Here is a 16808-nt window from a genome sequence, read left to right as displayed (position 1 = left end):
TGAGGGACTTGATCCAGGCTGCACATATAGGTGCTGAGGAGACAAACGAGCAGCTGCCCACTCCTGAAGTCTCTTGTTAGGTCATATCTCCTCATAGAGCCTTTCCTGGCTGCCACACAGCCTCTGTCCCCTTTCTCTGTTGGATTATTCTCATCTGCTGTTACGGTATGGATATGAGATGCCCCCAAAAGCTCCTGTGTTAATAGAGGAATATTCAGAGGTGAAATGATGAGACTTCGAGAGCTATCTGTGGGGGTAACTGTAGGCAGGTGGGGCATGGCTGGAGGGCTGGGTCGCTGGGGTGTGCCCTGCAGCTCCTTCCCCTTTCTCTCCCTGCTTCCTGGCCACCTTGAGGTGAGTAACCCTCCTCCACCAAACCATTCCGCCATGATGTTTTGCCTTACCTTGGGCCCAAAGTGACGAAATTGACCCCATGGACCAAAATAAAATTTTCCTCCTCTATCTTGTTCTTATCAAGTATTTTTTTTTCACAGAGATGAAAAGCTATACATCTTTACAGTGTCTCTCATCACTAGAAATAATGCTATTAAGTCATGGTCTGTGTTTCCACCGTGTTTCAAGCTCCACCTTATACAAAGCAGGTAACTAGGCCCTTCTTAGTCATGTTTTGCCTGTAGTCCCTGGAATCATGTGAGGAGTTTCATAGACCTGCAATCAATATTGATAGGATGGATGGATGGATATAGTCTATACATCACTTCAACTTTTTCCTTCTCTCCCTCCCCATTTTGTACCAACAACACAGATACCAAAAGTCCTGGATCTTCTCTAACCATGTTCAATAGTCAATAAGCATGAACGATAGTCAACAAACGTTTGTTGATTGAATGAACAAATGAACCATTGTCGGAATTAACTTTCTCAATGTCCATGCTCCAACATCAACAATATCCCAGCATATGAGTGCACCATAACCCATCCAGTTTGTATCCCTGGCTGACTACAATTCACATTGAAAGGACAAACCCAAGTAAGGTAAAAAAAGAAAAAATACAGATTGAAAGGACCCTTCCCTCAGGAGGCATGGTTGCATCTGAGAGGATTGCTGTGTTTCAGATCTAGCACTCTTGTCCATCACTATGTTCAACACCAGGCAGACAGGAACAGGATTCGAAATTAACAAAATCATAATGCCTATGCTGGAGAAATAAAGTCTTATTGAGAAAACAGTTGAACACATTACAGGATAATACCTTTGATCCTGGACAGCTTGAGGTGTTGGTAATACAGGGGAAGAACAGAGAAGGAAACGGGGGGCACCATTAAATTCTAGTACAAATTAAAGTTTTAGAGGCCAAATGAAGTATGCAGGGGTTACATTTTCTGAAAAGTATCTGTCAGACTGAATATTCCTCTCTAGCCCCCACCCCCATGTCAGAGAGAGAGAAAGTGGGGCTGGCACACTGTTCTAAAACAAAACTTCAGCAAAACATAAAATTGACGCCAAGTTTATTGCAGGCTTTCTGCCTGGGGCTGATTAGTACAAATTAAATTTTAAAATAGAATTCTTTTCCTAAGAAAATGCATTACCACTGCTTGATCAAGACAAAGAGGATTTAAAAAGAGAAACCCCCTTCATAAAAAGGCCAACGTGACCCCAGAGTTCCCAGATCAGTAAAGAAGCGTGGCTTTCTGCTTCGGCCTGTGAAGTGAGTAAGCTCAAGGAAGAGGTTACTCTCAACACTGTGTATACCATGCAGAGTGTCCTAGGTGATCAGGAACTTAGAGAAGTTCATTTCCTTCATTTCCAGATGAAGAAACTAAGCCAGGGAGAGAGAGTGATTCCTACAAATGTCCTCTCCTAATGAGCAACAATGGTACTTTACCAACTTTTACAGGAAGAAAAAGGAAAGAAGGTTATTTTTATGTCACCTAATAATCCTCAATTCTAAATAATTTAAAAAGACATTTTGCTCATTTTACTTACTTTGTCATTTATTATTTTATTTTACTTATTATTACAGAAAAGTTATTGAGATCATATTAACAGAGATAAGCAAAAAACTTAACAAAACACTTAAACCTTTCACCTGTTTAACTAAGTGTGTTTGTTCTGCTCCAGATATTCTGTTGTATTCTCTGCTGCTTCTCCTGAAGAATATATCAAGAACATCTTTCCATGTCATTAAATATTCTATGATAAATTCACAGAATGAATATAAATGTACCATAGCTTACTTAACTAATTATCCATTATCTTTTCTAATTTAGTTCTTTTTTTTTCTCAAATTTAGGTTATCTGCAATTTTTAATTGTTATTTTTGTAATTAAATGTTCAATTATTTCCTTGGGTAATAATTGAATATTATTATTTTCAACTCATTTTTGTAATATACATCACTTCCTCTCCCTAAGCCTCAATTTCTTCACCCGAAAATGAAAGCCCTGGATTCACAGAATCTCCAAGCCCCTATTTACCTGTGACATTCTGAGTATATGTATAGTGTTCAGAGTAGCCACTTTTCAGAGCCAAATAGAGATGTTCATATAGAAGTTCAATGATCAAATTCCTAAATCCTTATTTCCCTAGCAAACTTATAAAAATTCAGAGAAAAGCATGCATCATCATTGAGGATGACTTCCTCAACAGAGAAATAACACCTTTTTATATACTAAAGTAAACAAACAAGCTATTGTTGCATAAATACTTAAATTCAGTTACCACATCTCATTTAGGAACCAGAAGAACCTCACGCACCCGAGAAAGCCCATCCAATCACACTCTCATTACTAATCAAATAAGAGGCACCCAGGACCATCTCAGAGACGGGCCTTCAATATCATGATAGATAGCTCTTTTCTTTATTCTAAGAGTATGTTTATTGCTTACTCAATCCTGCCAACCTAATAATGCTTCCAATTCACATTAAGTCCAGGAAGTCAAAATAAGGAGGTTGAACCAAACAATCTACCCTGAGGCTACACGAATCCTATGGATCTGCTGTTTTTGTCAAACCCCTTTTAATCAATATCTCTACTTCTACAGAAAAGATGTAACTTTAAGCAAATGCAAAATACTAACAGATAGATTGTCAAGGCAAATATTGTAAAGGGCGGCCAAAGCAATCGCCACAAAATTCTCTACCATTGTCCCTTTCTTAGGTAAATCTGCATTTCACCAAAAAAAAAAAAAAAATTAGCAAATATACTCAAAACTGTGGGTTTTACAGTTTCTATCACAAACACTCAATTCCCCTGTTGTAGCACAAAAGCAGCCATACAAAAATGAGTAAGCACAGTATGTTCCAATAAAACTTTATTTATAAAAACAGGCAGCAGCCAGATTTAGCCCAGGAGGCCACAGTTTGACACAGCTACCTGCATTAGGTAACAAGCTCCTTACTAGTATGGAAAAATACTTCTCATTTGACCTTCGTCATTTCAGTTTCTTACAGTGGCCATAATTAATTGCCACAGACTTGATGGTTTAAAACAACAGAAATTTACTCTTATAGTTCTGGAGGCCCGACATCTGAAATCAAGGTATCAGCAAGGTTGACTCATTCTGGAGGCTTTGAGAAAATCTGTTTGGTGCTCCTCTCCTTTCTTCTGATAGCTGCCAGAACCCTTAGCATTCCTTGACTTGTAGGTGCAAAACTCCAATCTCTACCACCATCTTCTCTCTGCTTTTGTGTCTTTTCTCCATTCTCTCCTCTTGTAAGGACTCACCACTGAACTTACCGGCCACCCAAGTCCATCATCTCAAAATGCCTACTGTAATTACTCTGCAGAGAGATCCTTATTATAAATAAGATCACTTCCTGGGCTTTTAGAGGGACATGCTTTGGAGGGCCACAATTTATCCTCCTACATTCATTTACATCAGTATCCAGACACAAAGAAACTCAAAGGTCCACAGAGGAGAGACCACAAACACCATTCAATAATGCACAGACTCAGATGCACCCCAGGTGTAATTGTTCTTCTTCTAAAGTGACAAATCCATTCTACGAAAGCCCAACAGCATTATTGGGTGATGGGAGTTATGTCCTCAAATTAATTAGATTTTATAAAACTCTCCATTGTCTGTGGATAGGAAATGGATGTTCTTCTAATAACAGATTTAGAAGCGAATCAAACATTCCCCTCCGAAATCAACAAATTCTACAGACATTCCTAATACATAAGAACTCATTTCCCACACCAAGGAGATGTTCAGTGCCAGGGATATTGATCTTGTGTAAGTGAGTTTTCTAGCTGGGGTGCATGCACCACATTGAAAGAAAAAAGTAAAAATAGAGAAAAATATGAAGGTTGACCAACCTATGACATGAAATGATAAGTTCAGAAGAAATGTCTAAAGTGTTTCCATGGACCCCATTGTTCAACACCTTGAAGATCAATTTAAAACTCATTCTCATCTTTGCAGCAGTTATCACAGATATATAGATATAGATCTAAACAACTTTAGTCACAAACACTAATATGTCTGATTTAGCTTCCAGAAACCTTGTGACCTAATCAGCAAGCAGAGTCTATTGGGAATGAAAGTGGAAATTTAGTCTGAGATATTTTTCTCAGACATGGGACACATTGAAACCATCTTTAACAACGTGTAGAAGATATAAAGGAGGATGATTGAGTGACTTCAAAGAGAGAAAAGTGAGAGTTCAAGAGGAAATCAGAAACGACAATAGCCATAGGTCTTGCTGCCTCCTATTGGAAGCACCATGTCCCCCAGCATGGGCCATGTATGGGAAAGTTGTTCAAAACCAGAATGATTGGTTGGAGGCTCGTCCCTAGGAGTGATGTGAAGGTCTTTATGAGAAAGGGTTTTCCATGAAGGTAGCCAAGGGTAACCCAGACACATATCAACCACATCATACACCCACCTGCTCTGGATGTCTACACCAGGAAACGATCTTATGCCTGGAAGCACTATGTGGCTTATCTATTCTCACTCCAATCCAGTTCTAACTAAGAGAGGAGATTTTCTATATGACATGCCACAGTCTGGCTGGGCACAAAATCATGAGCCACTCACAGCCTTGTAGATTCAAACAGCAATTCTTTATTCCGGAACTCACACCGGCACTCTACACACACATTCTGAGCAAATCCACGTTCTGCGCAAAATCCCAAATACTTTCTGAATCCCACAAGAACTCAACGGGAACTCAAGGAGCAGGCGGGCGCTTGAGGCAGCAGGATACACCCTATTCCCAGCAGGGTCCACCTTAAACCTGGAACCGTCCTAAACCCAAGGAGCAGGATACTCCCTAAATCCTGATCCGCCCTAAACCCGGATCCGCCCTGATCCTTGAGCAAGGTCACCTTACTCAAGCATACATGCAATGTCACTACAAATGACCTGGGTCCAAAGGCAAGCCCATTTCCACAATGGAGAGTCCTTCCTCTAAGCAACAAGGAGTCGGCTGACAAAGAAATTGCCATGCGTCATTCCTACTTGGCAATGGCTCTCAGCAATGACATGCAGCAAACACTGTGGGAAAGGGGGATTGTGGAAGATGGAAGGCCAGTGAGTCTTAGGTATGGAGGGAGGAGGGGAGGTTGATCTGGATACTATCTAAAGAAGAGACTGATGAGAACTCCATCATTCTCTTTAATCTTTGTCATTCCCCATGTTCCTTATTGCTGAAAACCTCGACTCTCCCTATTTGTTGGTAGGGTTGACTCTCTGACAGTCCCTTTAAATTGTCTGCTAAGGCCCAAGCGTCTGTGTCTCCCCCAAATTTGTATGTTGAACCCTAATCTCTAAAGCAATGGCATTAGGAGGTAGGACCTTTGGGAGGAGATTAGGTATAAAAGCAGAGTCTTCATGAATGGCATTAGTGTCCTTATCAGAGCACCCCAGAGAGCTGCCTTCCTCCTTTCCATCACAAGAGGACAGAGCTAAAATGCACCATCTATGAAGCAGGAGGTGGGCCCTCACCAGACACCATGTCTGACAACACCTTGATCTTAGACTTCCCAACTTTCAGAATTGTGAGAAATTTTTGTTGTTTATAAGCTACCTAGTCTAGGTTATTTTGTTATAGCACCCTAAATGGACTGCCAGTTTTCTACGAGGCTGTCAAGATGTGATCCCACCATCGTTTGGGGGAAGTCCATTCATTTCCTTTCCTCAGCCTGCACTGGACATCCTCACATATTGACCCCAAAGTTACCCCCTATTCAGCTCCCATCTTGGTGCCCTCTTCTCTGCCCTTATATAAATTAATTCATTACAACTCCAGACCTCACATTACTTTGTAACTAGAGTTCACCACTGAGATGCACAAGCCACGATCCCAGGCTCGCAGTGGTACCCACCAAGCCTAAGCCAATCCCTGGGAACGACTGAGCCAGCCCATCCAAAGAGGATCATCTGGGTTGGGGATGTCTTCCAGGACAACGGTGCACCATCAATATCCACAGTGCTCCTGGTGAGAAGTCTGCCAAGCAGGAACCCGAAGCTCCATGACAAGTAACAGACGCCTTGACACCCAGTTCAAATCGGGGACTGAGAGGGAAATGTTTCAGTCAAAGCAATCCCAGTGTACTTCCTTTCCTCTCTCCAGAAACAAGATGCCAAGGAATGATGCTCAGTAGGTGAATGGGTGCTAAAAATATGTATGTCTCGGATTAAAATCCAGAGAATATTAACAGTGTAACTAATTTCAAAAAGGTCAGAGGAGTGACCTGACTTCTAATTCACACAGCTTGTAAGTGACAGAGCAAAGACCAGAATCTGAGTTCCTCAACTACTGCTCCTGCCCCATTTTCTGATGAGAAAAATAGAATAAAATAAAGCACAGGGGCATCAGAAACAGTGTGTGCCTTCACCTCCCTGCCTTGCTGGGAGCATCTTTTCCTCTGCCTCTAGCTGCACTGTCCTGCCAGGTATGTCTAGGTGCTCTGACTTTCTGGTTCCTGATCAAAAGGCAGAAGCTAGAGCATGAGAAGAAGATCACCATTAAACAGGGACGAGAGGTGGGAGGGAAAGGGAGAGGAAGGGAGATTGCATGGTAAAGGAAGGAGACCCTCATGGTTATACAAAATTACATACAAGAGGAAGTGAGGGGAAAGGGGGGAAAAAACAAGAGAGAGAAATGAATTACAGTAGATGGGGTAGAGAGAGAAGATGGGAGGGGAGGGGAGGGGAGGGGGGATAGTAGAGGATAGGAAGGGCAGCAGAATACAACAGACACTAGTATGGCAGTATGTAAAAAAAGTGGATGTGTAACCGATGTGAATCTGCAATTTGTATACGGGGTAAAAATGGGAGTTCATAATCCGCGTGAATCAAATGTATGAAATATGATATGTCAAGAGCTTTGTAATGTTTTGAACAACTAATAATAATAAAAAAAATTTTTTTAAAAGAAAGAAAAAAAAGGCAGAAGCGGCTTAGATTTGAAAGAACCGCTGTTGTGCTATAATTAGTAATTAACTCGGCAGCATTCCAACAACAACAACAGAAACACAGTGAGGCAAACTGAACACAAGGAAGACCACAAGGAAAAAAAAAAATAAAGCAAAGTGGATTTCAAAGAACTATATCTCTTGATAAGTTGGTAATTGGAGCTGATTCTAATTCCTTCTGGTCTAATTTATATCTGACTACAGAGATTCCAGATCAAGGGGGCTTAGCCTGGGGATCCTTGTGACCAACTGTTAGCCAAAAGTCCTGATTCCTGAGAAAATCCTTATTCCCAGGCAAACTGCTACAGCTGATCACCCTAGAAAGAATACCAGCAGCTCAGGAATCTGGATGGGAAACAAATCATATCTTTATTTTGACTAATTCCTAAATAAATTGATAAATTTTCTTTAATGGTGAAAGTAAACAGTAAACCACAATGACACTAGCGATGTCTGTGACTTGGCCACCAAAAGAAACCCCAGATATTTTCATACCACATTAAACTGCCAAAGATATCTTTAAGTATAATATATGCATCACTATTTACGTAGATATTAAAACCACCACTAGATCTTCTTTAATGCACTGAAGAAGCACAAAGACTACATCAAAAATTTGATTTTTAATGTTTTGATAGTTATATTCAACATAATTGCATTTTTTAAAGTTTTGAGATATAGTCTACAGGCTTCATCAGACTGCCAAAGAGCTTCAACAGCACAGAGAAGATTAAGAACTATAGAAGCACCGTGCAAACCGGGGACTAATTTTTTAGTAGTGGAATTTATGGAACTGTGTCGCTGGGATTATGCTACAAGATTGAAACACACTTTATCTACCTTATCATCGGTGATGAGGCGATTACTAATATCTCAAGGTCATGCTGATAAAGTCCATGCCCTTAACCCACAGGCAACCCAGCTTTCCCAGGACAGACCTGGGGCCAGATTTGCCCCTCATGATTATTATCCCATGATAGATCTCCTGGGGGCATGTTTGGAGACACAGAGATCCTATTTAGAAACACAAAAATTAGAAAGCTGCCCTGGCTGATTATCTAAGAGGTAGATTTATTTATAAATAAATGTGCTATATTTATAAGAGTCTCTGTTCCCCTAATTCTGAGCAGGGTACCCGCTTTTTCATTTAAATCCAATCCCCCTCCCATCATGACCATGACCCTAGGGAGGTTTACAACCTTTTGAAGTATTTTCCAGTAGCCTCTTAAATACTCTTAAGTTGTTTCTACTTTCTGTTGTCTTTATATACAAATGCATATTATTCATTGAATGTTTTCTAGGACTGAATTCTAGTCATATGCCTATTTTAGTAAGTTGGATTCCATCAACTTGATGTTCTAATATTTCAGAATAGCTGGAACCTAGTCACTTAGGACATCCTCTTCAGTCCATTCAAATCACTTGGCAGCACAGAGATGATTTTAATAGCTTATAATCTCCTTTACTTTTGCAAATACAGAATCATCAGTTGCCTCCAAAGATGGGGAAAACAGGGGTGACCCCTGTAGAGGAAACCCATTATTTTCATATTATCAGAGCAGGAGAAAGCAGGAGTCATTTATCATCCTATTGAGAAATTAACTTCATCTCAACAATCGTTTCTAACCTAGAAATGTCAATGCCTTCCTATTGGAAAGTCTTTCCTGTTCTGCAAGAGTGGAAGGTAGCAGGGCCTTGATGGGAAAGCTGCAGGCCTTTCTAAAATCCCTCTCGCTGCCTTGCAAACAGCTGAGCTAACTGAGTCCCACGGCCCATCAGAAGACAGACCCGTGAGGTCACCTGACCATCCAATCCCAGATCCAGACCACCACCCACACCACCCCTGCTACCTCGTATGATGCTGGATTAATTATAGTGACACTTTTGATAGGACTGTTCATCTCTACTGGCCCAAGACAAGAACACTTCATGACTCTTGTCCTGGCCTAGTTTTCATTAGGACTTCATTATTTGGACACTGTGTCATTATGATCATCCTATTTTTTGACCATCTTACCCAGCCACTTCTTTTAATAGAGAGGAAACTAAACCTCAAGACAGTGAATGACAGATGTCAGCTCACGAAGGGGATGGCACCAACTTCCCTTTCCCCAGCTAGTCACCTGGGCTGTAGACTGACTCTGTTCATTGATATCATAAGAAATCATACAGCTTGTGGGTCTGGAAGGAGGCGGAGGGTGATTGTTGTAAAATACACCCAATCAGAGGCTGCCCTGCACACAGGCCCCCTCTCCAGGGGAAAGACTTTGCCAGGGTCTTACATCAGCTGCAGGGAGGTGGTTCCTCTCATTTGAGCTCCCTGCAGCTTTCCTGTCTCACCTAAGAGGGAATAATACAATTGACACAGGTAGGGACTACCAAAAATAAAAAATAAAAATAGATTGAAGATGCTGCAGCCAGAGAGGAAAAGAAATCCCACTGAAGCAGCATTTGTAAAGGTCACATCCCTGAGACCCAGGCCCACGGGTGACTGAGGTTAAGGTTAGAAAATTTCTCCCCCAAGCCTTATCCCCCCACCAAGATGCCACCAGCATGCAAACAGGGCATACAGCTGAAAGGGCTGTGAGGAGTGGACTTAGGGAAGCCCAAAGTCAGAAGGACACAGAGACAGGACACCATGAAAAGCTGAAGCCTCAGGCACTGTAACGTCAGCAAATGTTGAACACAGCCCCAGTCCCAGGCTCATTAACATAAGTGCCCACATTAGGGCCTACAGACCCCAGTTCCCGTTACCCAGCACAACCTGCCTGACTTCAAGAAAAGTCTACAAGGCAAGCTGAGAGGAAAGAGGAAAGGTCCAAAGAGAGAAGCCATCCTCAGAACGAGGCTCAGATAAGACACAGACGTTGGTGTCCAGACAGGGAATTCTAGTGATGATGATGATACTACAGAAAAGAAAACCTGCCAGGAGAAGTGGGTAATGGAGAGAGATAGAAACTGACAGAATCAAAAGGAAAGGCTAGAGGAGAATGGTGGTTACCAGGGGCGGGACGTAGGGTTGTGGAAATGTTGGCCAGAGACATAACATTTCAGTTAGACAGCAGGAATAAGTTCAAGAGACCCAGCATATAACATAGTTGATTATACAGCAGTGCATTCTTAAAAATCACTAAGAAAGTAGATTTTAAGTGTTTTTATCACACAAAAAAATATGGGAGGTAATGCATATTTTAATTAGCATTAATTAGCCATTCCACAATTTATACCTGTTTCAAAACAGCATATTGTGCATGATAAATACATACAACTTTTATTCATTGATTTTAAAAAATTAATTTGATTTATCTTGCTTCTTCACTTATCTTGTGATATTTCCATATGGTATATTTTTTTAAGTAGCAATTGGAGTAAATATCTACCCAGGTGGTGGGTTTTGTTTTTTTCTGTGCTGGGGAGAGAACCCAGAGCCTCCACACATGCTAGGGCAATGCTCTACCACTGAGGTACACCCCCAGCCTGATTAATTATTTTTGAAAAGGACATGTTACAAATCAAAAGCACTGTAGCAGAATGAAGAATGCCTTTGATAGGTTCATCAGTAGACTAGACACAGCCAAAGAAAGAATCAATGAACTTGGAGCAGGTCAATGGAAACTGTCCAAGGTAGTGAAACACACACACACACACACACACACACATGCACACACACAGGATATCAAAAGATGCAGCATATGCAGAATCGGGATGCCAGAAGAAAATGGAAATGGTGCAAGAAAGTTATAATGGCATAGAACTTTCCAAAATTAATGACACCAAGCCACAGACAGATCCAGGAAGCTCACAGAACACAACTTTGCTCAATTCTTCATTACTGTTTTTTTTTTTTCTCCCTCTCTCTCTCTACTGTTTTGTCAATTGTTGAGAGGTTACAAAATCACCAGTTTGGCTGTAGGTTAATCTATTTCTCCCTTTGGAAGGTCAATTTTATCATAGTCTTCTTAGGTGGAGGCACATTTAGCAATATTCAGTCTTCTTGATGAATTGACCCTTTTACCATTGAAATATATCCTTCTTCATCTCTGAAGAGAGAGAAAGTGAAAGCTCCAAATTCATGACTCTTTCCTCTGCCATATCCATAGGGAGTTAAACATGTCAATCGAACTAATTTTGGATATTATATTTTTTTTCTAGCATTTACATTTGTTTCTTTGTCCTACCTTTCATCTCTCTGTTGAAATTCTCCATGTTTTTACACATGTTGTCCACCTTTTTCACTAGTTCCTTTAACATATTGGCCATAATTATTTTGAAGTCCACGTTTGACAATTCTAACTTTGATTCTGGACCTAATTAATTACAGTTCTCACTTTTCACCGTGGATCATATTATCTTGCTTCTTCACTTATCTTGTGGTATTTCCATATGGTATATTTTTTAAAAGTAGCAGTTGGAGTAAATATCTACCCAGGAAAGAGGACACTCTTTCAAGCTATGGCCTAGAAAACCAAATTGAGCTGAGTCTGGGCTTTCCTGTAGCTTTAGTTAGGTTCAGTTCATTAACTGCCTTCAGGTGTTTTGTAGACAGGCTCTGGATGTTTGGTTCAGCAAGACCTGGGAGCTGAGTCCTTGCAAAATTCTGAGGATCTCAATGTTTGAAAGCCTAGCCACCAGTTCTCAAAATCACTGAAGACATCCTCCACTCTCTCTCCTTTACAGCTCAGCTCTGCTAGCAGATTTGGGGGTGCTGAGAAGTTCTCTTTGCTCTCCTTGGCTTTATCTACATTAAAATATCTCTACCTGCCATGCGCCGCTGTCCTCCGCCTTCAGGGCACTCTGTGGAGGTCTGAAGTGTCCAGAGGGATTTTTCCTGCCCATTCCCTCTATTTAGCAGGTACTTCCTCTATCTGATGAAGACCAGTAGGCCTCCAAATGTTCTCCTCTCTGCCCCAGTTTTCGGTAGGATCCTGCAGTGCACCCAGTGAAGACCAGGAGTGTCTCCAATGGACTTCTCTCAGGTCATATGCCCCACGCTCCAGCCTTTAGGGCCACAGCCTTGCACTTGGGGAAGCATCATGTGCCTTGGGAAGGTTTTCTATTAGCTTTGCTGCTCCAAAACTTGTGCATATATGTGGGTTGAATTTCTCCCCAAGTACCCCAGAATGGGAATAAGGTCATTGCACATATAATTTCATAGGAAAGTAGCGCAGGCCCCTTCTCCAATATGACTGGTGTCTTCATACAAAGGAGAAATTAGGAAATAAACCCAAACACAAAGAGAACACCATGCAAAGATGGCAGAGAATGGGGTGACGCTTCTACAAACCAAGGCATGCCAGAGATTGTAGGCAAACCAGCAGAAGCTAGCAGAGGAGCGCAGAACATCTCCTTTCTCACTGTCCTTGAAGGAACCAACATGGAAGTCTCCCTTATCTCAGACTTCTAGATTCCAGAGCTAAGAGACAATAAATTTCTGTTGTTCAAATTACTCTGTGGTACTGTGTTATGGCGGCCCTAACAAACTAATGGAGGTGCTAGCTCCAACCACTCCTTGAAGCCCGTCAGAAGGCTATGTGGGTAGATGCCGAATTAATCAGTAACTGGGGATCCTTCAGGTCCTAACTGGTGATGCAGGACTACATGCACGTGGCCATTAAAACTTCAGTGAGGACAATAGATGTGAACAGACACTTCATTCAAAAAGACATACAGATGGTGATTAAGCACATAAAAAGATGCTCAACATCATTAGCCATTAGGGATGTGCAAATTATATCACAATAGAATGCCACTATATATTCATTAAATGGCTAAAATTAAAAAGACCGATTCTACCCACTATTGGTAAAGACATGAAGAAAATAGTGCTCTCATATACTGCTGGTAGGAATGTAAAATTGTATGACCACTTTGGAAAACAGTTTGGCAGTTTCTTAAAAAGGTGAATGTGTATCTGATCTATGATTTGGCCATTCCATTCCTTGGTATTTATCCAAGAAAATAAGACATATGTCTATACAAATGCTTGGACACAAATGTTAATAGCAGGTTTGTTTGTCGCAACTCAAAACTGGAAATGACCAGAATACCTATCAACAAATGAATCAATTTTAAAAACTGTGGTTTAGCCATATAAAGAAATCCTGCTCAACAGTAAAAAGGAATGGACTATGCATATACTCAACAATATATAGGAATCTCAAAAAAATCCTGCCAAGTGGAAGAAGTCAAATCTGAGTGCATCCTACATGATTACAAAATTATTGAAAATACCAACTCATCTACAGTGAGAGGAAGCAGAATCATTGACTGCTTGGGAATGAGAGGGTGGATAGGAAGAGCTGAGGAGGGGGCATACATTTTTTAAGTAATCCACACATTCATTATTTTAGTTGTGTTGCTATGATTTATAAATCGCATGTTCATGCCAAAATTCATGTCGAAATTTAATTCCCAAAGTAACAGTGTAGCAAGGTGGTAGGTACTTAGGTCATGGGGGCTCTACCCTTGTGAAGGGATTGGGTAGTTCCCATGAAAGGAGGTTAATTGCCACAAGAATGGTTTGTTATAATGTGGGTTTAACTTCTACTGTGTGCATGCTTCCTTGCTCACTCTCCCGCTCTCTCTCCCATTCCCTCACTCTCTCACCATATGATCTCTCACATGTGCCTGTTTCCTTTCCAAACTTCCATCATGCATGGAGTAACCTGTTACCTTCACAAGAAGCCAAGCAAACACCAAATGCCATGCTCTTTGACTTCTAGAACTGTGAGCTAAATAAGTTTATTTTCTTTATAAAATATTAAGTCTCAAGCATTTTGTGATAGTAACACAATTGGCTTCTTATCTCTATCTCTGGCATGTTCTCTCTGCTGCTGCTTTATTCTTCCATCTCAGGAAAACTCAACACTTTCTAGAGTATATTTCCTTCAGGTTACTTTCTGTTCTCAGCTTCCTGATTTTAATGGAGATTATGTACACACACAAAAAAAACACAAAATGAAATATTCTAATAATTTTTAGGTGTACAGTTCAGTGGCATTAAGAACATTGACACTGTTGTGAAGTCACCATCCCCACTCATCTCCAGAACTTCTTCATCTTCCCAAACAGAAACTACATACATTAAAACTCCCCTAAAGACCCACCTCCTAAAAATCCACTGCTCTAATTTCTGAGCAGTTGACTACTCATGTAAGTGCGATCATATAGCATTAGTCCTTTTGTGACTCATTTATTTCACTATGAATAAGGTTCTCAAGATTCATCCATGCTGTAACTTGAATTAGAATTTCCTTCCTTTTTAGACCATGTTCTGTTCATCCATTCATCTATCAATGGACCTTTGGGTTGATGGCTTCCACTTTTCAGCTGTTGCATCTGATGAATTTCTTTGCAGCCTTTCTGAGTCTTCTTTTTTAAGTCAAAGCCATCATCGCTCACAACTTCCTATTTCCTAAACAGATTGAGAAGTGCTCTATATAGTAATGAGTTATAATGTCATTTTTGTCTGAAACAAAATCCTAGAGTTCCTAACAAACAGAAAAAGATTTTTAAAAGATTTTAAAAATCATAAATAATAAGTCCCCCTATTTTTAAGATAGAGCTTTCAACAACCGAGAAGAGAGAAGCACAGCACAAAGAAGCATGTAGTAACCCCGGGAAGGTGCTACGCTCCCCACGTCTGATACATGGTCTACTGGTTTTTCTCTCTGCTGTGTTGTCTCCGTGGCATCTGTGGGAAGTTACAACATCAAAATGAGAGACGTGGCATCGGCAATTACTCCATTTCCCCACAAATTTAATACATAAATGCAACATTATTCCAATCAAAATTCCAACCAGATTTTGGTACTAGAAAGCAGAGAGCAAAGCATAGAACAACTGAACTTGACCAAATGATGGTTTAAGTTCAGCCTAAAGAATGACTATGAGAAAACAACCCCCAAATTATTGAAAAACAATCAGTAATGAATGACCAGCCTTGGCCGATATTAAAACATATAAAAAGTGACTATAATTAAAGGTGTATTACTAGTGAGTGAGTAGACAGGAAAATCAATGTATTCTGTTCTTGAACAAAAATTCTGAAGGGCAGGTCCAAGAATTCAGTATATGATTCTAATGACATTTTAAATCAGTAATTAAAGAAATGACATTGAGAAAAATGGCTAAGCATCTGGGAATGAATAGTAAGAAAGTTAAAGTTATGGTCATTCAGGTTCCCACATCTGAAGAGAAGTGGATGTTGCTGGAGTCACTGTGGCATGGTTTTTAACTCAATTTTTCAAGTTCTTCTTTCACCATAATAATTTTTGTTTGTTTCATTTGCCAGGAATTTTTTTAACCAGGTCACTCAGGTTAACCAACCACCTTGCCATCTCTTATCCAAAGTGAACAACATTTTTTTTTTAACAGAAAATTTTGAAGAATAGGGATTTCTTTCATATTGAACTGCAATCGAAAACACTCAGAAATATTTTTTGGATATTTCCATGGCTGAAAAATTATTTACAAATATTCTAAAAACACAAATTAAGCCTATTCTATGGACCAGGCAGTATGCCAGGTGCTAAGGATAAAGAAATGAGAAAGGCCCAGTCCAGCTTTCAAAATTATATTTAATCCATCAGTTCAGCTGATAAGACTGTCTGCAGTATATGTCACCTCTTCACTTATTGTGAAATTATATTATTTGGTTATAATTTGGCTATCATAATAAGAGCACATTGAGTAACATATGAAATACCAGCTAAAAATCCAAAATTCCAGAAAAAGTATTCAATAGGTGGCTTTTGCCCATCAGATCTCTGCAGAGATTAGCAGGATCATTAGAATCTGATGCCCCCGTGTCTGAGGACGCTCATTCTAGCAGATTTGCTAAACAAGATGGATCCTCCTGCTTCTCCCCTCGCCCCACAGAGCAGTCACAGCTGGATGCTTTATCATCCGGTGGACAGAGCATCCTCTCCCCGAACAAATCTGACAAGCCGATCGCGTTAGGCCGTGACATACAAAATATGGCATAATTGTAGACTGTAATCATCATGATGATAGCTGACTTGATAAGAGAGGTCAAATCCCATTTTTATATCCTAGAATTTCTAAAATATCGTTTCGTCAAAAAAAAAATCAATTTCTCATTTTTCTAGCGTTAACTTGAAAAGGGTATAATTGATCAAGCCTAAATCCCTTACATCACCCAGGACTGTGTGAAAGGCTCAGACCCAGCAAGCCACTTGAGCTGGGGCCAGGGGAACAGCAGTTGTCTTCAGCATCCAACACCCATGGGCCCAAGCGGCTTCAAAGCAAGAACACGTTTTTACATCCTCTGGTTTAAGACTGTGGGGGAAACACTAGCTCATGGAATATAGATGCTCAGCTGGCTCAGTTGGGTTTTGTGGTCCAATTTGCGGATGAGATATTTATAAAATCCGGTGATTACAATGCTGTCTCATTAACAT

The sequence above is a fragment of the Ictidomys tridecemlineatus genome, chromosome 13, assembly GCF_052094955.1.
Source record: "Ictidomys tridecemlineatus isolate mIctTri1 chromosome 13, mIctTri1.hap1, whole genome shotgun sequence".
Classification (NCBI taxonomy): domain Eukaryota; kingdom Metazoa; phylum Chordata; class Mammalia; order Rodentia; family Sciuridae; genus Ictidomys; species Ictidomys tridecemlineatus.
Note: the sequence above shows the minus strand (reverse complement) of the source record.